At 38.1% G+C, this 23,014-nt stretch overlaps 1 protein-coding gene across 3 annotated transcripts in view; it reads left to right on the forward strand.

The window, feature by feature from the left end:
• znf438 (zinc finger protein 438) overlaps positions 1-23,014 on the forward strand; it is a 51,175-nt gene that overhangs the window by 2,552 nt on the left and 25,609 nt on the right. Inside the window, exon 2 of one of the 3 annotated variants that reach the window (XM_082151243.1) lies at positions 21,319-21,391. The exons of the other annotated variants lie outside the window; for them this stretch is intronic. The gene's annotated coding sequence lies outside the window, so the exon portion shown is untranslated. The remainder of the gene's footprint in view (positions 1-21,318; positions 21,392-23,014) is intronic. 3 annotated transcript variants of the gene reach the window in all.

The raw sequence follows: 23,014 nt of genomic DNA on the forward strand, positions 1-23,014 counted from the left end.
CCAGGCCATAGTGTGTTATACTTTTATGGTGTTTTGCGTCCTTTTTGGTGCCTGACACCCCAGTACTCACATCAGCTACAGAGTTAAACGTTTAGACAGGGTTAACGTAAAAACAGGAGTTGAGAAAAGCCTTTTTCAGCTCAAGTAAAATTTTTTCCTCATCAAAATATTTGACTTTAAACTTAAAACTTCTTGAGAGAAATGTAGAGGATCGCTGAGAATCTTCGGATGGTTATGGTGTAGCTATTGGCAGTCGAAATTCATTTCTGCGGTGTCACTGAAAACATTCTTTCAGAGATTTGCAAAAGGTTATTAAATACGGCGCTGCATGGCAGTGTTGCACGGCAGGGAAGCGCACACACGCACTCTCCATTTGGAGGATGCTGAGGTTTATTTTGGCAGTTGTCATGACGTTGTGTGGTTTCACATGTGGTGAGAGAGAGGGGGGGAGGGAGACCCTTTTCATAGCAGAGATGCTTATTTAACATTTCCGGTCAATCAGAACCATGTCAACATCACTACACACACACACACACGCACATACACACACACACACACACACGCGCACACACTTAGCCCATGCACACAAACCTATAGCTAGAAAAAGATTGCTATCTTAAACTCTCCTTCAACTTCTTGGTCTGTGACTTTGTAGTGATTACTCGCAGGAGACCGTTCACCTATCTGCACGGTGCTCGAGAATGATGTGTGTGGTCAGAAATACATGGCTTTCCACAATTAGGGATCAAAACTGTGGAGGAAACTGCACTGTAATTACTGGGATTGTTCTGAGCAGATGCAGAACAAATGTCTTTGTTGTAACAGCGCAGAGCTTCACAGCAAGGTGTGACGTGGGGCCAAAGTAAACACATGAACATGGAGTTGTGCATATTTTATGAGCAATTCATCTCTTTGTTCAAGGGTACCAGGTTTGCTGTGATCAAGATTCAGAATTTCCACCATTATCTGATGCAGATTTCAAAGAGGTCATATGGCAGTGTGTGGCGAAATCTCATGCTTTCCTGTTTATTTTACAGGCTGTGGAGTGCATACAAATCCACTTTTTCAGATACATGCACAAACTTCACCCCTTTCTCTACACCTGAACAAGCTAAATGCACTCAGTTTACTGCTTTTATAGATAGATAGAATTCTAAGCACATGTCGCTATACTGTTCAAAAGTTAATATAGTTTTATTTAGCAAGGATGCATTCAATTGATCAAAAGTGACAGACTTCTATATTGTTACAAAGGATTTCAAATGCTTTTGAACTTACTATTCTTCAAAGAATCCTGAATTTTTAACAATTTCCACTAACACATTAAGCAGCACAACTGTTTTCAAGATTGATAATAATAAGAAATGTTTTTTGAGCACCAAATCAGCATATTAGAATAATTTCTGAAGGACCACGTGACACTGAAGAGTAAAGACTGGAGTAATGATGCTGAAAATACAGGCATAGGTTTGGGGTGACAGGAGTTTGAGTAAATAATGAAGGAATTTTCATTTTTTACTGAAATGTCCCCTTAAGTCACGCTTGTGAAGACATCATGTGTGCAGATTAGAATGTAATGCCAGTGTCTGTTTGTCAAAATGGTCTTGCGACATTTGCATCTTTAGATCATCACATCATTATTGTTTTTTTTTGCTGCAGAAAGGCATTCACACAGTATTTAAAGGCAGGCCCTCTTGAATTAATCATGTCTGTACTTACTCAAACTAGTGGCACATTTACATTGAATAGTTTTTCTCTGTGTCATCATCATCATCATTCTCATTATCAGTAAAGGGAAGCACCTCGCCAATCATAGTTGAGATGGTTATAAGAGTACATTGATTAATAAGCAGTGTCAAGGCTGAAGTTTACACTAAAATGTCTGTGCAGCAGAAGCTCACCTTAGTACTTCAAAAAAATAAAAGTCAACACCTTGTACAAGAAAAATGCATAAAAGTGTGAATTATGAATGTGGTGGTTTTGGACTGAGGGCAGAGTGGCTGGTAATGGACTGGTGAATGTTTCATTTGCTGCTGTATTACATCTTGCAGCAGCATGTAGGAAACTTTAAGAAATTCTTTTGTTGTCAGGATGCTAATCAGGTCATTGATTTTAAGGAGCTTTTCACAGGAGATTTGGGGGCAGATCCGTTTGATTTCCATTTGTTTGGTTTGAACCACACCTGAGTCTGCTTGAACACCAGCTTTGAGTTTATGTGTCACTGTAGCTTTCTATCTGCTTTGCACATCTGGTCAATTTCCCCAATTCTTCTTTTTAAAACTACTCCGGCTCTGTCGGGTTGCATGGAGATCATGAGCTTTTTCAAGCCCACTCATAAATTCTTAGTTGGCTTGAGATCTGGACTGTGGATTTGGCCACTGCAGGATATTAACATTGTTGTTTTTAAGCCATCCATGTGTAGCATTGGCTTTATGCTTTGGGTCATTGTCTTGCTGGAAAACAAATCTTCTTCCAAGTTGCAGGTGTCTTGCAGATTCCATCAGGTTCTCCTCCAGGATTTCCCCTGTGTTTTTTTTTGTTGCATTTATTTTACCCATCAAACTCTGGACTCCAGGGCCTGATGCAGAGAAGCATCCCCACAGCATGATGCTGCCGTCACCATGCTTCACACTGGGGATGGTGTCTTTCCAATTCACTTTCATTTGCATGCTCCCGATCAGACATATATAGTCTACTATATATTATAGTTTATTGCATTTCTTATAGCTGCTGTCTTCGAGGGAATACTTCAGAGAGAAGGTTTCATTTTAGTATCTCTTATGGTGCATCTGTGGCAGAGAAATGTCATTCTGTGTATGTGATTCTATGTGTATATTATGGGAAATACACAAAGGGACAAATACTTACTTAAAGGGATAGTTCACCCATAAATGAAAATTCTGTCATCTTTTACTCAGCCTCAATTTGTTCCAAACCTGTATTAAATTTTTTTTTTTTGCACAAAAGAAGACATTTTTTGATTTTTTTCTGTAATCAAACAGTTGATGAGCCCCATTGAATATCTTGCATACTATGAAAGTCAGTGGGGCCCATCAACTGTTTGGTGACCCATATTTTTCAAAAGATCTTCTTTTGTGATCATCAGAAGAAAGAAATTCATACAGATCTGGAACAACATGAGGGTGAGTAAATGATGACAGAATTTTCATTTTTGGGTGAACTATCCCTTTAAGTGAGTGTCATTCGCCCCCTAAACCATCAATCACTATGTTAATCCACTAATACAGTTCACTTGAAGATAGGGATGCACCGATACCACTTTTTCCAGACCGAGTCCGATACCGATACTTTCATTTTTGGTACTCGCCGATACCGATACCGTAACCGATACCTGTATTTTTCATTTTCAATTAATTTTTAATTCATGCATTTGTAATTTTTTAAATGTATTGGTAGAGAAACCAAAAGCATATCAATCATATTAGTTGTTTATTAAATTTAAACTTAATTTGTTCATCAACTATATATTTAATGCACTGCATATTCATTACTGTATAAATTAAATATAGATGGATCTTTTTGTAAAGTTAAAAAAAGGTAGCCTATTTAGTCAAGAGCAGTGAGTAATTTATTTGTCCTTTGTTTGATTAACATTAAAACACAGCAGCAGATTAATTAAACTGCTGCACCTTTAAGACCGAACGCACGGACCCCATTTGAATTATACCAGAGACAATTTACTGTCTACGTTCACTTGAGATATAACAGACTTTGTTTACTAGGATACTCCCCAACAGTGAAAAATGAATTCATCCGTACAAGCGCAAGACGTGAAAGACTTTCATTCAGTATCGCGCGCTGTCTGAGGCGATGGTTTTCGGGGCGCGCGCTTTGGATGTTTGAAGTTCATGTAACTTCTTGACCTGCAAATGTCCTGTAATAATGTAGGCAACCACTCGTTAAACATAAATAAGGTAACAGTTCATGTTTTACTTACATATACGATTTAGTTTTAATCCAAATAACACGTGCTGAGTGAACGATCAGCAATCAAGAGCATTCAACAGAAGTGCTCTCTCTCTCTCTCTCTCTCTCTCTCTCTCTCTCTCTCTCTCTGGTCAGTTAACGTTAATAATAAGCTACATGCCTCGTTTTACTTTCTTTGCCATTGACATCCGACTGAACTACAAACTTTCCACTGACGTCTGATGCGCTCGACCAGCTCGCGCGTCTGTGCCGCTTGCGCGCTCAATCCACTGCGTGTTTTTCTCTTATCAGCTCGCGCACCACAGGCGTTACTATATTCTGTTTAATATTTCACTAATAAGATATATTTACCTCATAGACAGCCTTCTTTTTTTTATCCCCATTATAATTTCTGTTGTCAGTGTTTCTTTGTCTGGACACAAACACCGTACACACGCTGCCTGGTATCGGTTGTTGGTATCGGGGCATTTTTACGAGTACGAGTACATGAGCTCAGTATCGGCCCGATACCCGATACTGGTATTGGTATCGGTGCATCCCTACTTGAAGAAGTTAATGAAAACGAGTGAGCGAATTCGGACAGCCGTACATGTTGAGTGTACATCGGCTATACTCTCATTATTGCGATGCAATGTGGGATAGAATGAGTGCACTCAATAACGCCCTCTATGGTTTCGGACACCACCACAAATGATTGTCCCCTCAAATAACGCCGGCGATGTCAGATTCAGCCTCAGATTTGGTCCAAGCAGTTAAATCCTCAGATTTGGTCCAAGCAGTTAAATCAAGTCAGGAACTGTTTTTATTCTGTAAAATTTTTATTATATTTTATTATATACATACATACATACATACATACATACATACATACATACATACATACATACATACATACACACACATATACAGTACAGGTCAAAAGTTTGGACACATTACTATTTTTAATGTTTTTGAAAGAAGTTTCTTCTGCTCATCAAGCCTGCATTAATTTGATCAAAAACACAGAATTTTTAAAAATATTTTGATATATTATTACATTTTAAAATAATTGGTTTTCAATTTATTATACTTTAAATCATCATTTATTTCTGTGATGCAAAGCTGAATTTTCAGGATCATTACTCCAGTCTATCACATGATCCTTTAGAAATCATTCCAATATGATGATTCATTATCAAAGTTGGAAACAGTTCTGCTGCTTAATATTTTTTCATAACCTGTGATACTTTTTTAGGATACTTTGATGAATAAATTTTTTTTTTAAAAAGTAAAAAAAAAGAAGCAAATGTTTTAAAAATAGAATTCTTTTGTAACAACAATATACACTACTGGTCAGTAATTTGGGGTCAGTCATTTTTTTTCTTCCTTTTTTGAAATAAATCAATACTTTTATTCAGAAAGGATGTGTTAAATTGATAAAAAGTGATAGTAAAGAAGATTTATATTATTAGAAAATATTTTTTTATTTTGAATAAATGCAGTTCTTTTTAACCTTTTATTCGTCAAATATATTAGGCAGCAGAACTGTTTCCAACACACATAATAAATCAGAATATTAGAATGATTTCTAACGGATCATGTGATAGACTGGATGTCACATGTGACACTGAAGACTGGAGTAATGATCCTGAAAATTCAGCTTTGCATCACAGAAATAAATGATAATTTAAAGTATAATAAATTGAAAACCAATTATTTTAAATTATTACCAATATAACTTTTTTTTTTTTCTGTATTTTTGATCAAATAAATGCAGGCTTGATGAGCAGAAGAAACTTCTTTCAAAAACATTAAAAATAGTAATGTGTCCAAACTTTTGGCCTATATATATCACAGCTCTGATCCTACAGAGCAAGTGACATGCCTGGAGCCTGACTTTTAATGTTAAAACAGCAGATTTCCCACAAACCAAGGAAGTGCACTTTTCAGTCAGTCACAAGCCATATGTCTCCACTCTCTTTCAGAAGTGAATGATTTGTTACATATGGAACTTGATCAGATAAATCAACCCCTTTTGTTGATTACACACATCTGGGCCCACCTTCCCAGCTAGTGTACAAGTATCTTGCACAATGATGTTTTCCAGAGATGACTGTAATTTAACATGCAGGTAAACAGCCAAGATTTTGTTGGGAACAAGTCAAAATGTCTTTTTAAGGCTCATTTGAGAATCCTTGTTGCTCAACCCTTATAGGAAATTGGCTGTGTTGCTCCAATACTAAATAAAAGACACAATTATTTGTTTTATATTACACAATTGTTACGACATTGTGACCTCCCTCCAGTGAAAATCAGCCCTAGCCGTTTAGGATGACAAACATTTGCCAGAAAGGAAGTGCTGTTTAGTTTATAGGTGCTTTCAGTGTTACTCAAGTGAATGAAAGGAAACAGTGAAACACCATAATGACAGATCCCTCTGGTATTCTTTGTCCATGTCAGGATCTATTCTACATGATTTAAATCTGTAATTAATTTGATGTGGCATGTCCTTGTTTTTCAAACACTCCAGAATTGCGTAGACACGCACAGCTCTATTTCTAACATTTCTCTTGTTTGTACTATTCAACGACGTGATGTTTTTCTTTTGTAGTCATCGTCTGTCCCCGTCTCTCCTTCTCACTCATTCCTTCCCCATGTCCACCTGAGGAGGTGACTGTAGAGTGACTCACTTGTTCCGAGTGTGGTTTTGTGGTGGAGCGAGTACCGTCTCTAGCCTTCTCTGACTTCAGAAGACTTGAGCCCAAACCACATAAACTGTTACTGCCACTAACCCACGCAAACCCATACACTCATGCCGGCCATGGGGTTTTGAAACTTGTAGATGTGAGGATGGAAGAAGAGATTAAAGAGAGGAAATGGCTATGTTTTTTGGATCCCTAGGTTGTATTTAATCTGAGAACTAACTTGCCTTTTATAATCCTCTTTCAAATGTGAGAACTACTTTCTTACAGAATAATATCATAATTAAGAAACTCAGTTTTGAAATAAATTGTTAGCCTACTTCTAGATGTTACTTATAATTTCTTAAGATGCACAAAATATCTTTACTATATCAGTTATTGGGACGAATTTGAGATGTTTTTATTTATTAAAACGGTCGATAACAGTTCTCAAATTATAATTTTTTCATATGGTACTTTTATAATGTTGTGATGCTTAAATTCCCTTTTAGTTCTTAAAATGATTGTTAGTTTTTAGTGGTTTTGTTTTTAAATTATTTACAGAAATATATATATATATATATATATTAATATCACTTGCAGCATTTAAAATTACAATGAATTAAACTATTTAATTTGTTACTTAATTGCAGAAAATAATACTTAATTTTATTATCTGCAATATACCGTTTATCTGCCATAACATGAAAAATGTTTTTAGAAACATTTTATTATTTTATCATCAAATCAACTTATAAATTACTTTCTTACAGTCTATCCACATTAAAGGCACACTATGTAAGATTTTTAGATCAAAATATCCAAAAATCACTGGAAAAATGTTATATATTTTGTTGATTTGTGTACTTGCATTATCCCAAATGTTTCTAAGAATGTTTAAATCCAGAAAAATAAGCAGTTTTAACCAGGACACGGACCGTGTCCTTGCGTCGCCTATCAATGACATCATACGCGCGTTACTTTTTTTAGCAAACCATGGAAACACCAAAGACGCTTTAATATATTATGTGTTTTATTAGACAGGTTAGCAGCTGTTTGGATGCATTCATCGACAGAAAACTAATCATTGTTATATAGCTCAACACAGTTAGTCTTTTTGTTTAAATCTTGTTTTTTTTTAAATTTACCGTGAGTACCATATTTACCATGCCTAATATGCGGCATAGTAAAAGCTCCACTGCTTTCGAGTTGTGTGTCGGGCTTGTCTCTCATTAGCAATCACTGCAGCGGCCTTGTTACATTAATAAATCTTTAATACATAACTAGTCATCCATGAATATGATTTCTGCCTGAGTCCCGTCGTATTCTCCACCGGCTGTAGAGATGAAGACAACGACTCCCATGATTCCGCGAAATCAAGTGTCATCAAGCTACGCCTCTGCTTTGAATAAATGACCTCTAGTGGCGAAAAATTACATAGTTTAAGCAAAGACAGATGACATTTTTTTAACATTGAAAAAAAATTACACTTTTAAGAATCATTTAAACAGTGATTGTAGCTCATGCCTGCGTTTTTCTTATTAAATAGTAATAAGCTCACCTTGGCAGTTAATTGTATAGTTCCCCAACCTTTCTACACCTAACTTCTGCTGTTCCTTCAGCCACCTCTCAGTCCACTAATGGTTTAATAGGTATGAAATGCTGTCCCTCTCCCCAATTATGGATCTCTTTGACTCGTGCTCCTCCCTCTCCACATTAAATTGAATGAAAGTTATCATTGTGTGTGTGGGGGAGGTTTTTGCAATGGCCTATAGGACAAGGGTGTGGCCTGAAGAGAGACAGTGGATGGTGTGGGATGCAACACTCTTTTTTTGTAATATGAAGATTGTCTTGACATAAATGCATGTTATGGCCCCAGAACCCACTAGAGGAATGTGTGTGCATGTATGTCAAGGAGAAAGACAATATGGGCTATAGAGTTCCAGAGTGTATGACGAGCATGTGATGAAAGTTTTACGTATTTCCCTGGTGCATTTGTTTATTAAATATTGTGGCTAATTTGATCATGCTTTTTGCAACCTATAAAAGTGTAGTAATCTTAGCTCAGTTTATCACATTATCAAATCGCATTCTGCAGATTTTTTTCCAAAGCAAAAAAGGTTGCAGATTCCTTTGCTTGCTTATTCATTTTTTTACTTATAAATGTCATTTAAAATATGTAATTCATTAGCTTCTATTTTTATTTGTTTTATTTAAATATTATTTATTATATTCATTTATTTTTTAGAATACAATCAGCAGCCGTGATCTGAACAATGCTATAGACAACGTCTATTTACTCATCTTGATGGTTTATATAGACGCATTCTTTTACCCAACGTTGCTTGAAACCACACATACTGAAACACTGCTGAACTGTCCTTTTGATTCAGAAGTGTTTTATTATCTAAACATTAGAGCCTTTCATACCAAAAAGACAATGTAGGTGTAAGGTTATGTTGTGACAGCCCATGCAGAATAAATGCATGCATGTACAGCTCTAATGACAGGTGTACTGTCTGTGCTCTATGGGCTAATTGTCTCTTAAGATGAGGTTTCTGAGCTTGAGGGAGTAGTCTGTTACAGACCAAACAATATGGAGGCCGATTTAGTTTATTTTTGTTCGGTTTTCAGATAGACCTGTCTCTTGCTCTCCAGTGAAATACAGTTTACAGTGCTGAATTCAGCGTGTCTGAGGAATTGTTGCAGTATGCGGTACCTGAAGTGCTGACTAGAACTACTTTCTAATCGGAGCGATTTGCCAAGCTGGGGGTCTGTAGCACATTAAGAGCACTTATTTAATTGCATTTCATTTGTACTTTGGCCTTTCTCTTATATATAAATATTTTACTATTAAAGTTATACTGAAAGCATCTAAATTAAGCTAGATAAAGCAATTCTGTCTTCTATAAGCCTGTGCACTAGTTACTGTTCATAATGTCCATTTCTAATGGCGCATGTAATGTAAAGCAAACTAATGCAGTTAAAACCTATGATATTGACTACAGCCAGATCTTGTTTATAGGGTTTTAGGCAGCATGTGAACGGATCTAAAATTGATCATCCATGAGACCATAAAGGCATTCTGTGCAAAACTCGGATGAATGAATGTAGAATTCTTCCAGCACCAAACACATCTTTCCTATTTCTTATGAAGTTCAGTCTGCACAGGCATGTTTAGAGGCAACCTGGCTGTTGTAATGAGGACATTTTTGTCGCTCTGCATCAGGCGCATGCATGAATAAGCGACAGGCTGCTTTTCTGTCTGAATGCTCTCTGCCAGCTACATTATTAAAATGTGTTTGTGTGGGTCTTATTTAACTTTTTTTTGTTGCAGCCTGTTCTTGATTGTTCATCATGTCAGCGGTCTATTGGAAACGCTGTACGGTTGTAAGCTTTTAAGCTGTTTTCAGTGAAGCCCGGCTTGTTCGTCAGTTGTGTGTAAAGTCATTGATTCCAGACCTGGCATGGTCGACTGTGGGACTTGGACCTTATCGCCATCCCGCAAAAACGCAAAACAACGAACTTTCAGCTGGTGTTATGGTTCTCAAATTGTGGCAAGCTTTAATTCAGCAAGGGATCATTAAATTGATCAAAAGTGATCTCGTTTGTGCACTCCTAAAAAATAGGCCTAGGTACTAGAATTTTTTATTCATGGGTTTCATCAGGTCCCTTTCCACAGGTGTATAAAATCAAGCACCTAGATTATGAATGCAGACTGCATTGTGCTTGATTAATACACCTGTGGAAAGGGACCTGATGAAACCCATGAATAGTGTGAGTTATTTTTTTAACAGACAGCCAGTTAGAAAATGAATAGTGCTTTATTTTATAAAAATTCATGAACTTAGTCACAAGAAACTTTCACACATTATTTATTTTCAGCACGTGATAGAAAACTGATAATGTACAAAGGTGACAACAAATGTATTTGTGACAAAGAATGTTGAAAGAAATGAATTTTTTTCGAACTACATGGCGACATTTTCAGAGATGGACAAGCTGTTAACAGGTCACATGCCTGACACAAGCTGTGTTTGTCCAATCAATGTTATTGACCTCATGAATATGCAAACAAGACCGTTAACCCAGGGTTTACAAATGTACATCCCAAAACCTAACTTAACCATGAATTGCGTTACAAGGGTTTGTGCTGGCCTTGAGTTAACATTTCTCAAGTGTGAAAGGCCCAAAAGTGCCAACTTGAATTTCATTGTTGTGACTGGATGGATGGTAGCCTGGAAATCCAGACCTAAATCTAAAAGATTAATGGTCTGGTGTCGGTCAATGAAAATCGGCCAGCTCGAGGGGCGGCACCAAGCATGCATTTGAAAATCTCACAGCACGCAATTGGATAACACTACGACCAATCACAACAATAAACCCCATACGCTTATTTACCAGCGGAGCTAACTGGTAGATTAGACTCTTCCGGTCGGCAAAACAGCAAAAACGCCCTTCTTGCAAAGGAACGATTCGAGCGCCGTCTTCTGTTCCTCTTTTGGGAAAAAGCCAAGTCTAACTCGTTCATTGTAGCGGCCAAAGCTGTTTTAAACAACTGGTGTTCATCCATAGGCATCTTGCAATGTTTACTGATGACTTCGACGTCACAGCGCTGTCGTCATCTGTTTAGCTCGCCTCTGGCCCGCCTATATCAGATAACCCGATGTGATTGGTGCAGCTCAGATCGAGGGGCATATTTAATGAGCTCCATTGCTCGACACCAGAGTAACTCGCTGAGCAAATTCAACTTGTGCTCTCGCGAGAACTCTGGTTTACCAGGGTAGATGGATGGTACTTGAATGTTCTGATCTGACTAAAGATTGTTTGTGGGCTGTAAAGTTTGGGCACCACTCAACTTGTGGATTTTCAGAAATTTCTCTCCAATCTTACTCTGTTAAACACAAGAAATAATCGCATGTACTTGACCCAGGCAGACACCGGTGTGTGGTGGTCTGTAGGGTTAATGCTGGCCGGCTGTGGTGGAGTATTCTCAGGGTTTTTGGGGAGAGATGCAGTGGTTCGGCGTGTACCTGTCACTACTAAATGATTGCTCATTTCCTGCCGCAGGAGGAGGGGTGGGGGAGAGCAGTAATAGCACACAGCTGCCCGAGCTGGACGCTACCTTTCCTCTCCTCCGCTGTCTTGTTCTCTCGTATCTTCCTTTCCTCCTGTCCTGTTTGTGTTGTTTATAATGTAAGATTCACTCTGGAATGTCAAAGGTGGACACACACCCATGGTGCCTCAGTGGTCATGTTCTCCACCTAGCGTCTCTGGTTTTATTTGCGTGTCTGTGTGGGTTTGTGTTTGTGCGTACACACATGCTTCTGTCAAAGTGTGTGTATGTTAGGGGGAGGAGTGGATTAAGGAGGGGTCAGTAACAAATTCCATCCCGATTCCAAACTAGGTCACATGACCCTGAATGGAAGTTTAGCAATGACCAGCTGTAGTCCACATTACGTAGCAGGAGAAACCGCAAAGTCAGTTAACTGTAGACAGGAAAGATGCGGATAGCTGAGCAAATTATGAATTAATCAAAGTCATCTGGGTTGTTCAGTAGTCAGTTGTAGAATTTAATACTGCAATAGATATGGAGGATAGTCAGTGATGTAGATTATAATGGCATGATAGGCATTTTAGAGAGGTTCAGGCCAGTTGACAGTCCTAACTTTTACTTGCACATTTGGATCAATGGCACATTTATTCCATCAGTCTTTGTTGTTTTCATATTGTTGGTTTTTTCAGATAGTTACGATACATAATTTTTTTTTACATTTAAGTGATGTGATGACCAATATTCAGAACAGATTTTTTTTTTAAACTCTGAAGTTTTAAAAAAACAACAAATTTTCTGTTTTGGATATCGGTATGTCATGCGTTTATGAATTTATTCATGTCAGATGTCTTGTATTTAGTTGTGGTGTACAATTCTCATTGCAAATTGAAAAATACGTTTTAATGTTTAATAATACAAAAAATACTTCTGACATAGGCCTATATATATTTTTTTTAGTGCCTAAAAAAATACCACATTTGATTTTCCTTTTTTGCCTTAGGTTCAGTGAAAATGTCAAATATTGGCCTGACCGGGCAAGCAGAATATATATCATCCTTATTGTTGAGCCCTGAATGCTCATATGAGCACTAGCTTAAAAAAAAGAAGAAGATATTGTATCCACAGCTTGACTCATATCACTGGAAAATGATAAAACATAAATCTTCAGAATATCTCCCTCTTTCTTGGACGTAGAAAAGAGTGCATGTCAGAATTTCCATGGGCCATTGAAATGCACAAATTGAAGGTGCTGTATGTAATTTTTTGTCTGTACTAAAGCATAAAAATACCATAATATGTTGGCAGATATTTAGGAATCATGCTAAGTTCACATACTCTTTTCTCTGAAAAACAATGCTAGAGCCAGTTATTCTACTTTGAAATATTTGTGGAAAACATGGAAGCCAGCAAACGAACTGGGTCAGAGAGGAACCACAATCCTCTTCAACAGCAAAGGCGGTGATAGCAAGCCATCACAGTTGTTTTGTTCAAGCTGCCCATTGCAAAATATTATAGGCTACTCTCATATTTGATACATTGAGTGACACAAAACAGCACGAATCATCTCTTATCACAGCCGCTTTATTTCTCAGTCAGTCGGGACATCGGGAAAAGAGCGCCAAAGTCACGCTACATATAATACCCAATGTACTCGCAGTAAGCCCTACTCATGATGTGTTTGTTATACATATTTAAAGTCATCTGAATTTTATTTCAATAAATGATGTCACCCCAAGGATATGCTTGAATCGGTTTCCCATACACAGAACGGCGTAAAGAAGGGCAGACTGTTATTTCATTTCGGTCGAGCTGACTGATAAATAACAAACATTTTTTATACGCTGTCCATCGAGCATGTCTGCTGTTTTATCACCTGGTCAGATTGCCAAAGTAACCTCCAAAGTAACCTCTTCTCTTTTCTTCTCTCATTCCTTCAGTCACTTAATCTCTCTCTCTGTCCTCCTACACACGTTGTTTCCTCTTTGGATATTTCATGGGGATTTCTCCAGAGAAAATTATTCTCTGCTACATGCCAATTTTGGATTCTCAATGTTATTTTGAGGAAGAATGTTATCTTTGTGATTAAGTCATAAAGCTCTGTAATTCTAGATGGGATTCAGGATTTGTTTGAGTGGGACATGTGGGAGACTGCATTCAAAGGGATTGTTCAGTCAAAAATGAAAATTTTGCCATTTATTTACTCACCCTTAAGGCCCGTACACACCGGGACGAATTTCGCGCGCGATATTCGCTGACGTTTAACGCCTCGTGACTAAACAAAGGGCGCCAATGTGAGTGTGCACACCGACGCGAAAAACGCCACACGTAAAAGCGTAATTTTTTTTTAAACGCCTCGGGTTCGTTTTTTTGGTTTGACGCGCCGCGTCAAAAACTATCCGACCAATGAGATTGGCGCTTTTGCTCACGTGTCTGGAGCTTCTGAAGTTACAGTAAAACACAACTTGGGGGCGCTCAAACACAAAACGGTCTTGCCGAGCACACATACGTAACAGCGAAGAAGATATACGCCAAGCAGCGTCTACACTGCCCATAGACAGACACTGCCGGGAAGAAATGACGAGGAAGATGCAAGGCAAGATGAATGTAGAGCTGCTGGTCTCGTTGGTGTCGGAATAAAGAACTATATGACAAACGCGACAGCGACTACAAAAAGCTTGTTAAAAGAGAACTGTTATGGAGTGGTATTGCAGAGTATAGACTGTTATGGAGTGGTATTGCAGAGTATAGACTGTTATGGAGTGGTATTGCAGAGTATAGACTGTTATGGAGTGGTATTGCAGAGTTTAGACTGTTATGGAGTGGTATTGCAGAGTATAGACTGTTATGGAGTGGTATTGTATTTCTGTTTTACATTAAGCGCCATCTAATGTCAGGGAATGAATTTGCATGTTCACTCGGCTCATCGTCAGCGAAAAACGCTTGGGTGTGAACACAAAAAACGCGTTGAAAAACGCTGGCGAATAACGCGCGCCGATATTCGTCCCGGTGTGTACGGGCCTTTATGTTGTTCCAAATCTGTTTGCTGTTCTATATGGAAAACAAAAGGTTAATTTTTCAACAATCTTCACACAGCTGTGTAGTGTTAGTGTGTGCAGGATTGTGAGCATTGCCTAACTGCTTTATGAAGCCGAGCCGTTTCCTGAGCTGTCATAGGTAATGTTTGTCACGTTCAATATCATGCAGAAATGTCCTCTGGCCGTAGAGTTAAAGAAAAGAAATGCTTTGGGCAGTGCAGACATGAATTGATTTGAAATATTTATAAAAATCGATAAGAACACACTGCAACGCTTAACTTGTCTTCTTATCTCCCCTGTGACCGTTCTCTTTCACTAGTTATCTGCCTCTAAATAACTCTCAGGAACAGCGCTGCACTGCTTTGACTGTTACATCATTCAAGTGCAAGTTGCTGATAATATGGTTTGATTACTGATGGACTGGACCACATGGCATCTGTGCCCGGAGAGATCTGCAGAATTTGAATGCTTGTCAGTCACAAAGTTAAGCTGTTTTATGTTGGCTAATTTGATTGTGCATTTAGCTATAAGACTGTAGTACGTTCAGCTTTATTTAACACATTTGTCAATGTTGAAATCCAGATTTCACCCGAAATCAGCACACAAAAAAATCTTAATTTTCTTAGATTGGAATAAATCGCCATGCTTTTAAATTGAGTAAACATTAACTGGTTTAGTGTCATGTACGGTGTGGAAAATGAAACGGTCACAGTGGAGTCTTTTGACTCTTGACTTTTCCATGTTTTTCATCAAATCAGCATTTATTCTTTCCCGGCTTCTGCCGTACCTATGCTGACAGGCCTCCAACCCTGCATTAGTGTGGAAATAAGTCAAATCCTTAATGCCTTGTTTTTCTTGCGTTTTTTTCCCCCCTTCTCTCTCACCCTCTTAAGACAGGAAAGGGTTACTTTCCATGTTTCCTGTCCAATTCCCCCAGCTCCAGCTCCTTTCGGATCACTTTCTTCATACTAAACATTCCCAGGCTCCCATAACCTCCTGGCTTCCTTACACTGGCCAAGAGAGATCCCAGGTGAGCGTGTGGGCGAACCTCCTGTTTTTAAGGATAGAAATCTCTTGCGTTTTGCCTCCTGACAGCGGTGGTGGTGAAACGTGGTTTCTTTTTTAGCTTTCCTTGATCGCAGGCATGGGAAAACGGTTATTTGAGAAATCTATACCAGTCATTTGGCACAGTGTAAGGCCAAGCTGATTGGTGAAACTGAAGTTTTAGTGCTCAAGTGAGCAATGTTAAGTCTTCTCAAATACCTCACGCAATAACTCAGAGCCAGGCTATCATGAGGCAATTCTCGTGAATTTCATCTTCGAAATGTTCCAGAATTTGAAAGCCTGTCATTGGATTTTTGGAGCTGTCACTCCAGGTACCATGACAATAGATGAAAGGCTTTGATACAGCAGAGGTGGCCTGTGATCAATTTTAGCGATAAAGACTGTTTAGCTCAACATGACACTCGATACATCCTGTTAAGGGTTTCGCTTTGAATGTTCAGATGAGTCTAGGGGAAACCTCTTACAGAAATAAGAAAAATATCTGCTAGTTAGTTCATAACGCCTCTCTCTTTCCCACCAGTAAAATCCTTGTAGGGTCAGAAAATTATCACCCTTGTAGGGTCAGTCTTATCAGTAGGTTTTAACTGCACACTTCCAATAAAATACACTTAGTATGATCAGGCAACTGGTTTGTGTTTTATAATCCTGTTTTTCATCCCTCCTCTTTGTCCTGTTCGCTATCTTTTCCCACAGATTCTCTTCCAGCTCTCTCTCTCTCTCAGAGCACCTGACAGATGGATTGAGAGAGAGGGAGAGAGGTTTGGATGTGCGATCACCCCTGCTTTGCCCAAAAAAAACACTAGTCTTTGTAAATAGAATCCCGGGACAGAACGGAACAAACAAAGTGATGTTATTTGGGCTTGACCCAGTGATAGACCTGCTGAGATGGTCTAAATATAGTCCCGTGGTGTACTGACTAATTGCCCCATGAGCAGTAATCATTCCCAGCCTCTGAAACCTCTTAAACAGCAAAGAGAGTCAAGTCACTGCTGCCCCCCTGCTGTGCCGGAGCCAAATACCAGAACGAGCAGAACTGACTGAGCAGATCCGTACAGAGATGAACCCAGCGCTTCTCTGTTTTTAGGTGCCTGTCTGCACAGGTGGGGTTAATTTGAACAGGATATGAAAGATTGTGTTTTTTTTTATGTTTCATTGCATTTTAACTTTAGCTAATAGAGTGATGCAGGGATAACGTCAAATCCCGGAAGACTAATTCGCCGCTGGTTCCCTTGAGATTTTCCTATGGGGTTTTTCACCCTTTTTTTCAATTTATGAGTAAAATAAGGTCTGTGGTAAATATAACTTGACAGTACTTGAAAGTTTTGCTCTACAACGTGAACCATACACCCATATGGAAAACGCAAATTTTGAAGCAGTTATGTTTATTTAAAAAAAACGTTCTAATAAACTAGATAAGAACATTTGGAGTGTGATTGTGTGCAGTTTACATTGTAGAACTTAGGGCCCTATCTTGCACCCAGCGCAATTGACTTTGTACATCGACGCATGTATCATTCCTAATTTGCACCCGACGCACAGCAGACTTTTCCCTCCACAGACGCACGTCGGTAAATTAGGGAATGAACTTGTGCTCCCGGGGGCGGTTCAGCGAAAAGAGGAGGCGTGTTCCGGCGCAAACGTTCCCTGGTGCTATTTTGCAGTTTCAGAAAACAATTCCGCCACAGACCAGGAAAAACCTAGTCTAAAGTCAGTGGCACGTTATTCAGATGCTATTTTAAGGGCGCATGCTTGGCCATAATGTAGCGCATACACTTTGCTTATCTCATCTACACAGACGCAGGCAGCAGTTCCCATTTTTGCAAACCATACATAATTACAAGGAAAAATATTACCACACTAGGGAAATCATTGTGGTGTCCATGAAGATGTGGAAAAAATAGGCATAAATCTAGCTTACACATTTACCCAAATTATTATATGCCTGTTTAACCGAAGCTAATTTGGGTGGGTTTCGCCCATCCCCATACAATGTCACTTCTCTGTCTCTTATGGCCCTGACGAGAACGCCAGTCTCCTCGGCTGTGAACCGCTCCTGGCGTGCGCCTGGCAAATCCGCCGTTATAATAGCAATCCGCCATGGAACAAGCACGCCTGCTTTTAAAGGGAATGTGAGATGGCGCTCTGATTGGTTTATTGCACGTTATGCCCAAACCACACCTATGAGTAATGTAGCTACTTCAGACAGACCCATTTTAGATTTGCGTGATCCGCCCACAAAGTTACTTGCGTTTCGCGTTTGATACTTGCGTTTCAGATCGTTAAATAGGGCCCTAAATGTTCAAGTATCAGCATCAAGTTATATTTACCACAGACCTTATTTTACTCATCAATTTGAAAAATCCCATTATAAAACACCATAGGTAAATCTTGAGGGAACAAGGGGCGAATTAGTCTTCCGGGTTTTGACATCATACCTGCACCACTCTATAACCTTGCATCACAAATAAGCAACTACATTTTAAATAGTGTTTGGAGAAATCGTAACATTTTGGCCAAGGAAATGTTTTTGGAGTTTTTGGACCCAGTCTCTACCTTAGATCGTTAGGGATGGGTATCTTAAGGAATTTAACTGGTTCTGAATCCTGAAAGACTAGTCGTTAGTCACCATGAAATCAAAATTCACAATTCTATTTAATTTTTTTACAGAATGTTTATTATAAATGAATTACCCAGGCACAATTTATTTAATTTTTTAATTGTGCACTCGTAATCTTTAATCAAAATGTTAACCTCCCCTCCCTCTCAAAATGACCTGAAAAAATATTTGCTTCCTTCATGACGTATGTCTCGTGGAGGGTAGGACTAAATATCCTCTCCACAACTGATGGCAAACTGGCATTCAGATCTGCCTCTATTTAGTTAGCAACCGGCCAACCTTCTAAGATCCAATCAATTCCCGAGGACAAACTCATTCTAATAAGAATTGTTATTTGGTTCCCAACTCTGTATATTTGCTGAGTGAATCAGTAATGCATTGTAAAAAGATTTCTCAAACTGCCAGCATTAAAACGCTGTGGCTGTCTTGCTCTTTTTCCAATCAGTATACAGCACTCTGCCTGCCAAGTAACATGAGACACTGTGTATGCTACCTGCTTCCGAGCAGAGCTACACAAACCTGTGACCAAAGCTTAACCTGCGGTCACACATAGGAAGTGGCCGCCACCCACCGGATATCCTCCTAACTCCCACGGCTAAATAAAGCCATAGAGCAGAGCAGCTGATAGCGAGTGAGATGTTCGCCCTCTGCTGCTTCAGCATGTGTGATTATGACACTGCAGCTTGATCTGAGAGAGAGTCTCTTCCTTTCTCATTCAAGTGCACATTCTGCATCCTTTTACATGTCCTTTTACATACTATTGTGAAGGAGAGCATATGTTGTCTGTGGAGCCAATACTGTTTTTATATTAAACAAAGAGAGAAAAGGCAGTCACAGAAGAGGACAAGAGATTCCTTCCTAATGCTCATTTATATTTAGACATTACATTCTTACAAGGACAAGAATGAAGTCTATCTTGACGACAGTGAGTTTTACTCCTCCGGACAGCAATCTGAGTTGCAGGGCCTCCTTTTATTTCATCTGCCAAAGCTTGACTATATTTGGCCTAACCCAGAAGGCTTAAAAAAGAGCCAAATTAAAAATAAATGATGATACATAATACACCTCAATTGAAGCATAGACAAATAATAAGTTAATTGAGTTAAATTGGTTTTCATTTTCCCATGAAATAGTTCACACTCACTGAGTCTTTCATATCCACTCTGGCTGCTTTAACACATTCAGGAAGTTGCAGTAAAACAGTGACAAAACAAGGAAACATGTACGAAAGCGGAAGTCATGAGTCAGCATTAGTCCTTAGACTGCTGTATCCCACTAGCTTTTTTAGAGAGGAAGTGATTATCATTACATTGAGCTTTCAGTTTCTCATTAAGACAGGGGCGAATGCTGTTTTTTTTTTTATCTACTCGCTGGTCAGTGAGCAGAGAGCTGGCTAATGTCAATATAAAGAGCAGGGGGTGTCCCAGACATCAAGACGAGGACCTTCTAACACGGAACTGAGTTTAATTTGTTGCATTAATATAGAATTGAATTTATGTGTGGTCACATAAGTGTATATAGGCTATTTAACAATAGCTCATTCAGTCAGAATTTAAAGGGATAGTTCACTTTGAAATTAAATTTTGGTATGTTTTAGCTTACCTCAAGGGCATCCAAGATGTAGGTGTCTTTTTTTCCGCAGTAGTTTCAATTTTGATATTTTTAGGTCAAACCGTTCTTGTCTGTCAGTCATATAATGCAGGTCTATGGTCACTGTCTCAAAGAGCATGCACAGAGTCCAAATTAAAAGTCCGAAGTGATCTGATCTGACCTGTACGCAGACTGGTGCATAGATATATACACACTAGATGTCGCCTTGTCTACGGCAGTTTATTGGAACGAATGTCTTTAAGGCGACATCTAGTGTATATATCTATGCGCCAGTCTGCGTACACGTCAGATCAGATCACTTCGACATGGCTGTGTACAAGAGGTAAAAACGATATAAATACTGTTCGTTTTCTCACACAAACCGCTCGTTTCGTGTCTTAGGCCATCAATGTGTACTTACGATGGGGAATTGTTTAATTTGGACGACGGGGAATTGTTTTAATTTGGACTCTGTGCATGCTCTTTGAGACAGTGACCATAGACCTGCATTATATAATTGAAACTACTGCGGAAAAAAAGACACCTACATCTTGGATGCCCTTGAGGTAAGCTAAAACATACCAAAATTTAATTTCAAAGTGAACTATCCCTTTAAAATCGAACCCTCCGATTTGTAATAGATTTGCTGTTTTGTACTTAAATGTTACATAATGTGAAGCTGTATTTGTACCGATCCTTGATTTGTCCACTTGTTTTGTATTATTTTATTTTTTATCAGTTTCCAAATAAAATTAATCAAATTAGTGTACATGGATTTACAAATTGTATACATTGGTCCCACATAAATCAATGAAGTTAAACAAGCATAGTTTGTTGCTTAAGTAATTTTTTTAGGTGAGCCAATTAAGTAGCATCAAAGTTAGTTTATGTTAATTAATATGAGATACATTTATTCATACTGTGAAATTTGAGCTTTATCTTTTAATGTGTATATGGGTCTTTCTACAGAAGTGGTGCAAAATGTATATTACATATATTTAGTTTACAAAAATCAAGTGCATTTCTATAAGAGGCAATATAAAGAATTTATGTAACAACTAATACACATCTTTAAATATAGTGGTTTATATTCTTCTCTATTGAGTGGCATGTGTCCCCCAGTCTAACCCTCAAAACTTCACTTAGAAAGTACACAACGTTTTTTTTTTTTTTTTTTTTTTTTTTTTAAACACCTCATCCTAATGTGCCTTGTCAAGTTCTTATCGAAATTTAGCTGATTTGTTTTTTCTGCCCTTTAAAAATGAGTTTTTTAAAGAATTTATTTACAAAATTGCTGTCCACATTTTTTGTGTGGCAATACTGAAACAAATCATCATTTTCTTCTAGATTGATGAAATACTTGCCCAAACCATGTGACCAAGAAGACAAATTAAGCTGTCTTCCCACCCTGGATCACATGGTGCGTACATAATTTTTAACATTTAAAAAATTCAAACTTGATATACTTACAAAAAACTAAATGTAATGTTGACATTCATTTCATGACTTTCATTTCGTGACTTTCAATGTTCAAGTCATTGATGTATGCATTTCACTGTTCTCACATTTTGAGATAAGGGCAAAATAAGGTTGAGTTGTCAATACCAAAACAGCCAATACCGAAACAACTTGTTACTACCGAAACAACCATAACTGTTTCAGTATTTACATATTCGTTTCAGTTGTAATATTCAATTGTAATTCATAACATTCACATTTATTTATTTATATAATATATATAATATAATATAATATATATATATACACATATATGTATGTGTGTATGTGTGTGTATATATATATATATATATATATATATATATATATATATATATATATATATATGTATATGTGTGTGTGTGTGTATATATTAAATATATAATATATATATAAAAATATATAAATTATATATATATATACATATACATATATATATATATATACATGTATAGTGGTTTTATATATATATATATATATATATATATATATATATCAGCTTTGCCTATATTGTGATTTCATTTTTTACATTCTTCACCTCTTCACTGAGAATTAGGTATAATGATGTGGCTTCTCTGGGGACAATCAATTTACTACGCTTAGCGTGCGACATCTCTCTGCTTCACAGTGAGGTCACCTGTAGCTTTTACTAATGGCGAATGCCTTTCACATCGTTTCCCCTGTTGTTTTCCATGCATTTGATTTTAGTATGTGGAATCCTATTCCAATAGTCGTAATTAAATGCTCAGGATACTAAAGCACAATACAGACATCAGCAGAAAAGCTTAGGCCGCCGGATAAGTGGGTGGGTTGTTGGCAGAGTGTGAGGGTGGGTGTAATGATATTAGTAGTGATTGGCTAATTTATGAGGCTGTTTAGTTATTCATGTTGAGTGTCGGCCATCCATCATAGCAGTGCTGAAGGAAGTCAAACTGCAGCGTTTATCTGCCAGACCAGAGAACCACGTCATGCTGTGGAAACCACCGCTGCTCAATAACTAGACACGCAGAACATGACATAGTTTCATAGTTGCAGGCTTTTAAGGGTTTTGCCCAGGAACTGTAGGTGGGCAAACAAACAAATTTAGACCGAAAATCCCCCAGCATCATGAGGATTTTGTGTTGTGAAGCTCCACCAACAGGAACTCCATCAGAGTGTTACGGCTCTCAAGGGACAGCAGCATTTATTTTCCCCCCTCCTGCTCATGTTTTTCACACAGTCTCCAATGTTCCTCATCCTTCAGGTGCATGTGTTTTTACTTACATTTTGTGTTTCAAGCAGAGCATCTCATGTCCAAACTGCAGCCATTTGAATTCTCTGAAAACATCAGACTCTTTCTCAGTTCACCGACTGTGTGATGCATATTTCTCACAGTATGGTGAGATTTGGCTGAAATCTCGAGGTCCAATCTGATTGGCTGACTTCTACACTTTACTGGAGTGCCATCTGGAAACAAAGATGTTGACAAGTTCTGAGGAACCCTAGTTTTTTTTCCAGAGATGTATCTGGAACATAAAAAGTCTCCTAAAACTATAATTGGATGGAG

This window comes from Leuciscus leuciscus, assembly GCF_965113295.1.
Source record: "Leuciscus leuciscus genome assembly, chromosome: 21".
NCBI classification, from domain to species: domain Eukaryota; kingdom Metazoa; phylum Chordata; class Actinopteri; order Cypriniformes; family Leuciscidae; genus Leuciscus; species Leuciscus leuciscus.